Source organism: Montipora capricornis, chromosome 11 (assembly GCF_036669925.1).
Source record: "Montipora capricornis isolate CH-2021 chromosome 11, ASM3666992v2, whole genome shotgun sequence".
Lineage (NCBI taxonomy): Eukaryota > Metazoa > Cnidaria > Anthozoa > Scleractinia > Acroporidae > Montipora > Montipora capricornis.
In genome coordinates this window covers 29,317,380-29,323,735 of record NC_090893.1, presented here as the reverse complement: position 1 = coordinate 29,323,735, position 6,356 = coordinate 29,317,380, and the positions used below count along the sequence as shown (strand labels likewise).

The 6,356-nt window shown below is 36.5% G+C and overlaps 1 protein-coding gene across 3 annotated transcripts in view; it reads left to right on the top strand.

The window, feature by feature from the left end:
- The first annotated feature begins 591 nt into the window (after nucleotides 1-591).
- The window catches only part of LOC138022790 (oncoprotein-induced transcript 3 protein-like), a 17,761-nt gene continuing 11,996 nt past the window's right edge, over nucleotides 592-6,356 (top strand). Inside the window, exon 1 of one of the 3 annotated variants that reach the window (XM_068869745.1) lies at nucleotides 592-679. The gene's annotated coding sequence lies outside the window, so the exon portion shown is untranslated. Of the gene's footprint in view, nucleotides 680-5,291; nucleotides 5,402-6,356 lie in introns of those variants that run through there. The other 2 variants (XM_068869744.1, XM_068869743.1) reach the window with 2 other exon arrangements.

Below are 6,356 nucleotides of genomic sequence, written 5' to 3'. Positions count from 1 at the left end.
GTGCAAAAACCCGGTCAAAACAAACCTACCGTATACACATATAGAGACCCACACATCAAGCACAAAGAGCTTATCTGCCCAGCTGTTTACCTAAGTAACCTGGAGTAGGTAAATCAATTCGATCTTTGACCCAACAAATAAATCACTAGAAGAATTCATTTAATAAGGAAATTGTTCAAATTTTAGTAAGTACCTTTGAAGATCATTATTAACACTTACAATCTTAAGTTATTTCCAGTTGAGTTCTTTGAAAACGCCAGTTTTGAGTGAGGCAGGGGACAGAGGTCAATGAATGAGTCACTAACCCTAAAGAAACGAAAAATCACACCCGTAAGTCGACCAATGAGAAAGAAAACTACTAATAAAACAAATTTCTACTTTCAGGCTAAAACATGTTGCATGTAGGTACTTCGAATTCTGATTACCGATCCCGCTGTTTGTGATATTATCTGTTGTTCGGATAAATCCTTGATATTCGTCGAGGATTATCGAGAGGGTATAGCATTACAAAAGCCCTCGATTAACGCGGTGACATGTGATCTATCAAAGTTAAAGAATGTTCCGCCCACATCATGATTTTAAGACTTGGGGCGAAGCCCACAAGTGCTATTAATATCGTAGTTCATTCCTTCGAAAAACAAAGCACCCATTGAGAATCCCGGAGAAAAGGTGGAAACAGGTAGGTTTTTAGTAAAGGGTAGTATTATGGTTTATCGCACACTTTTTGTGTAGTGATCATGAAAAAACTTCCAACAAACAATTCTTGGTCCAATTCTTGATCCAATCAAAGGAAGACAAAGTGAATGAATCGCATCTCCTGGCTCCGCGAGCGCTTGTAAAAGAATGGAAAAAACAAATTCAGTTTTAAAGCAGGGCTCTTTTTCCACAGGATCTTGATATTAGCAAGCAAATCAGAACTTTAAAAAAAAGACAAAACGTTTAAGATTATACGACATGTTTCGACAGAAATTTCTGTCAGCTTCAGTTGATTAATGTTCAAAACGTTAGATAAATCTTAAACTATCCTTTTAATTCTCACAATGTCACGTTTTATGTACATTCAGTTGTTACTAGCACAATTAGCACTTGTTCCTACTTTTAAATTCAAGTTCTAACGCTTTGTACATTACTCAACTGAAGATGACAGAAGTTTCTGTCGAAACATGTCTTATAATCTTAAAAGTTTTGTCGTTTTCTTTAAAGGGCTCCATTTTATGAAAAACTTGAACCTTGTATTTCGTGGATAATGGAACCAAACGGTCGAGACAGCACAAAGCAAATCGTTAACTTTAAGAAGATTACGACATTTAATTTCCAAGTCATGTTTTGATGTTACGAACATCATCTTCCGTTACAGAATATTTGAAAAATCGTTTGCACTATATAACTAGGCGAAACATGCATAAACATTTACTAACCTCAGAACGTTGTCGTCAATCTTGCTCTGCGGATTGTTTCGAAATCCTTGATTCCGCCCCTACTAAATTTCAACTTAAACTTAAGGAGGTTATGCATATAACTTGGGAAAAGCCTAATTTAAACCAACAAGTTCATCACGTCAACCTGACACTTACGCTTTAGGCTTTACATTCTTTCAAACACTTTGTAACTCACTCAAATATGTAATTTTTGTCACTTAATCATAATTAATTATGCATGTTTCGCCTAGTTGTTATATAGTCCTAACGGTCTTTCAAATAAGACGATGATGTTCGTAACATCGAAACATGTCTTGGAAAGAAAAAAACTGTCGTAATCTTCTTAAAGATAACGATTTGCTTTCTGCTGTCTCGACCTTTTGGTTCCATTATCCACGACATAGCAGCCAGATATGAAGGACGTTTCAACCTTGTCACGGTATAGTGATTAAGAAGAGTAAAACCCACAATAGGATACTATAAATAATCACACCAATGTTCACGGATCTCCGAGTTTCGCAGTAAGAGTTTGGCAAACTGTATTACCTTTCTTTTCCCTCTGTGTTGCTGGAGTTTTTTAAGAAGCTATACCACTTTTTCGTGATCTGTCAAAGTGTAAGAATGGTCCACTGTTAATGAATTCAATGAGTGTCAGTAAAGAGGTGACTGGGTTGTGTCAACAATATTGATTTCCAATGTAAAAAGAGTGGAAGAAAGAAAAAAAAATACTGTTTTTTTTTTGTTGCAACAATTGACAAACGGTTATTGACAGTTTTATTCTACGAGGACTAGCCTGCGAGAAGGCTCCCAGAGGTTCGAGGTACATGAAGAGCATGGCTTGCTTGACTGCTCGAATGCGCAGGCTAAAGAAAGGCAAAAAGGTGCTGTCAGATACGGTTTCACAGTCAGTGGCCACGCCTTGCTATTATCTAAGAGGTATATGGTGCAAAAACCCGGTCAAAACAAACCTACCGTATACACATATAGAGACCCACACATCAAGCACAAAGAGCTTATCTGCCCAGCTGTTTACCTAAGTAACCTGGAGTAGGTAAATCAATTCGATCTTTGACCCAACAAATAAATCACTAGAAGAATTCATTTAATAAGGAAATTGTTCAAATTTTAGTAAGTACCTTTGAAGATCATTATTAACACTTACAATCTTAAGTTATTTCCAGTTGAGTTCTTTGAAAACGCCAGTTTTGAGTGAGGCAGGGGACAGAGGTCAATGAATGAGTCACTAACCCTAAAGAAACGAAAAATCACACCCGTAAGTCGACCAATGAGAAAGAAAACTACTAATAAAACAAATTTCTACTTTCAGGCTAAAACATGTTGCATGTAGGTACTTCGAATTCTGATTACCGATCCCGCTGTTTGTGATATTATCTGTTGTTCGGATAAATCCTTGATATTCGTCGAGGATTATCGAGAGGGTATAGCATTACAAAAGCCCTCGATTAACGCGGTGACATGTGATCTATCAAAGTTAAAGAATGTTCCGCCCACATCATGATTTTAAGACTTGGGGCGAAGCCCACAAGTGCTATTAATATCGTAGTTCATTCCTTCGAAAAACAAAGCACCCATTGAGAATCCCGGAGAAAAGGTGGAAACAGGTAGGTTTTTAGTAAAGGGTAGTATTATGGTTTATCGCACACTTTTTGTGTAGTGATCATGAAAAAACTTCCAACAAACAATTCTTGGTCCAATTCTTGATCCAATCAAAGGAAGACAAAGTGAATGAATCGCATCTCCTGGCTCCGCGAGCGCTTGTAAAAGAATGGAAAAAACAAATTCAGTTTTAAAGCAGGGCTCTTTTTCCACAGGATCTTGATATTAGCAAGCAAATCAGAACTTTAAAAAAAAGACAAAACGTTTAAGATTATACGACATGTTTCGACAGAAATTTCTGTCAGCTTCAGTTGATTAATGTTCAAAACGTTAGATAAATCTTAAACTATCCTTTTAATTCTCACAATGTCACGTTTTATGTACATTCAGTTGTTACTAGCACAATTAGCACTTGTTCCTACTTTTAAATTCAAGTTCTAACGCTTTGTACATTACTCAACTGAAGATGACAGAAGTTTCTGTCGAAACATGTCTTATAATCTTAAAAGTTTTGTCGTTTTCTTTAAAGGGCTCCATTTTATGAAAAACTTGAACCTTGTATTTCGTGGATAATGGAACCAAACGGTCGAGACAGCACAAAGCAAATCGTTAACTTTAAGAAGATTACGACATTTAATTTCCAAGTCATGTTTTGATGTTACGAACATCATCTTCCGTTACAGAATATTTGAAAAATCGTTTGCACTATATAACTAGGCGAAACATGCATAAACATTTACTAACCTCAGAACGTTGTCGTCAATCTTGCTCTGCGGATTGTTTCGAAATCCTTGATTCCGCCCCTACTAAATTTCAACTTAAACTTAAGGAGGTTATGCATATAACTTGGGAAAAGCCTAATTTAAACCAACAAGTTCATCACGTCAACCTGACACTTACGCTTTAGGCTTTACATTCTTTCAAACACTTTGTAACTCACTCAAATATGTAATTTTTGTCACTTAATCATAATTAATTATGCATGTTTCGCCTAGTTGTTATATAGTCCTAACGGTCTTTCAAATAAGACGATGATGTTCGTAACATCGAAACATGTCTTGGAAAGAAAAAAACTGTCGTAATCTTCTTAAAGATAACGATTTGCTTTCTGCTGTCTCGACCTTTTGGTTCCATTATCCACGACATAGCAGCCAGATATGAAGGACGTTTCAACCTTGTCACGGTATAGTGATTAAGAAGAGTAAAACCCACAATAGGATACTATAAATAATCACACCAATGTTCACGGATCTCCGAGTTTCGCAGTAAGAGTTTGGCAAACTGTATTACCTTTTTTTTCCCTCTGTGTTGCTGGAGTTTTTTAAGAAGCTATACCACTTTTTCGTGATCTGTCAAAGTGTAAGAATGGTCCACTGTTAATGAATTCAATGAGTGTCAGTAAAGAGGTGACTGGGTTGTGTCAACAATATTGATTTCCAATGTAAAAAGAGTGGAAGAAAGAAAAAAAAATACTGTTTTTTTTTTGTTGCAACAATTGACAAACGGTTATTGACAGTTTTATTCTACGAGGACTAGCCTGCGAGAAGGCTCCCAGAGGTTCGAGGTACATGAAGAGCATGGCTTGCTTGACTGCTCGAATGCGCAGGCTAAAGAAAGGCAAAAAGGTGCTGTCAGATACGGTTTCACAGTCAGTGGCCACGCCTTGCTATTATCTAAGAGGTATATGGTGCCAAAACCCGGTCAAAACAAACCTACCGTATACACATATAGAGACCCACACATCAAGCACAAAGAGCTTATCTGCCCAGCTGTTTACCTAAGTAACCTGGAGTAGGTAAATCAATTCGATCTTTGACCCAACAAATAAATCACTAGAAGAATTCATTTAATAAGGAAATTGTTCAAATTTTAGTAAGTACCTTTGAAGATCATTATTAACACTTACAATCTTAAGTTATTTCCAGTTGAGTTCTTTGAAAACGCCAGTTTTGAGTGAGGCAGGGGACAGAGGTCAATGAATGAGTCACTAACCCTAAAGAAACGAAAAATCACACCCGTAAGTCGACCAATGAGAAAGAAAACTACTACTAAAACAAATTTCTACTTTCGGGCTAAAACATGTTGCATGTAGGTACTTCGAATTCTGATTACCGATCCCGCTGTTTGTGATATTATTTGTTGTTCGGATAAATCGTTGATATTCGTCGAGGATTATCGAGAGGGTATAGCATTACAAAAGCCCTCGATTAACGCGGAGACATGTGATCTATCAAAGTTAAAGAATGTTCCGCCCACATCATGATTTTAAGACTTGGGGCGAAGCCGACAAGTGCTATTAATATCGTAGTTCATTCCTTCGAAAAACAAAGCACCCATTGAGAATCCCGGAGAAAAGGTGGAAACAGGTAGGTTTTTAGTAAAGGGTAGTATTATGGTTTATCGCACACTTTTTGTGTAGTGATCATGAAAAAACTTCCAACAAACAATTCTTGGTCCAATTCTTGATCCAATCAAAGGAAGACAAAGTGAATGAATCGCATCTCCTGGCTCCGCGAGCGCTTGTAAAAGAATGGAAAAAACAAATTCAGTTTTAAAGCAGGGCTCTTTTTCCACAGGATCTTGATATTAGCAAGCAAATCAGAACTTTAAAAAAAAGACAAAACGTTTAAGATTATACGACATGTTTCGACAGAAATTTCTGTCAGCTTCAGTTGATTAATGTTCAAAACGTTAGATAAATCTTAAACTATCCTTTTAATTCTCACATTGTCACGTGTTATGTACATTCAGTTGTTACTAGCATAATTAGCACTTGTTCCTACTTATAAATTCAAGTTCTAACGCTTTGTACATTAATCAACTGAAGATGACAGAAGTTTCTGTCGAAACATGTCTTATAATCTTAAAAGTTTTGTCGTTTTCTTTAAAGGGCTCCATTTTATGAAAAACTTGAACCTTGTATTTCGTGGGGATTGGAACCAAAAGGTCGAGACAGCAGAAAGCAAATCGTTCTCTTTAAGAATATTACGACATTGTTTAATTTCCAAGACATGTTTTGATGTTACGAACATCACGTTCAGTTCCAGAATATTTGAAAATCGTTTGCACTATATAACAACTAGGCGAAACATTCATAAACATTTACTAAGCTCAGAACGTTGTCGCCAATCTTGCTCTAAGGATTGTTTCGAAATCCTTGATTCCGCCCCTACTAAATTTCAATTTAAAATTAAGGAGGTTATGCATATAAATCGGGAAAAGCCTAATTTAAACCAACAAGTTCATCACATCACCTGACGCTTACGCTTTAGGCTTTACATTCTTTCAAACACTTTGTAACTCACTCAAATATGTAATTTT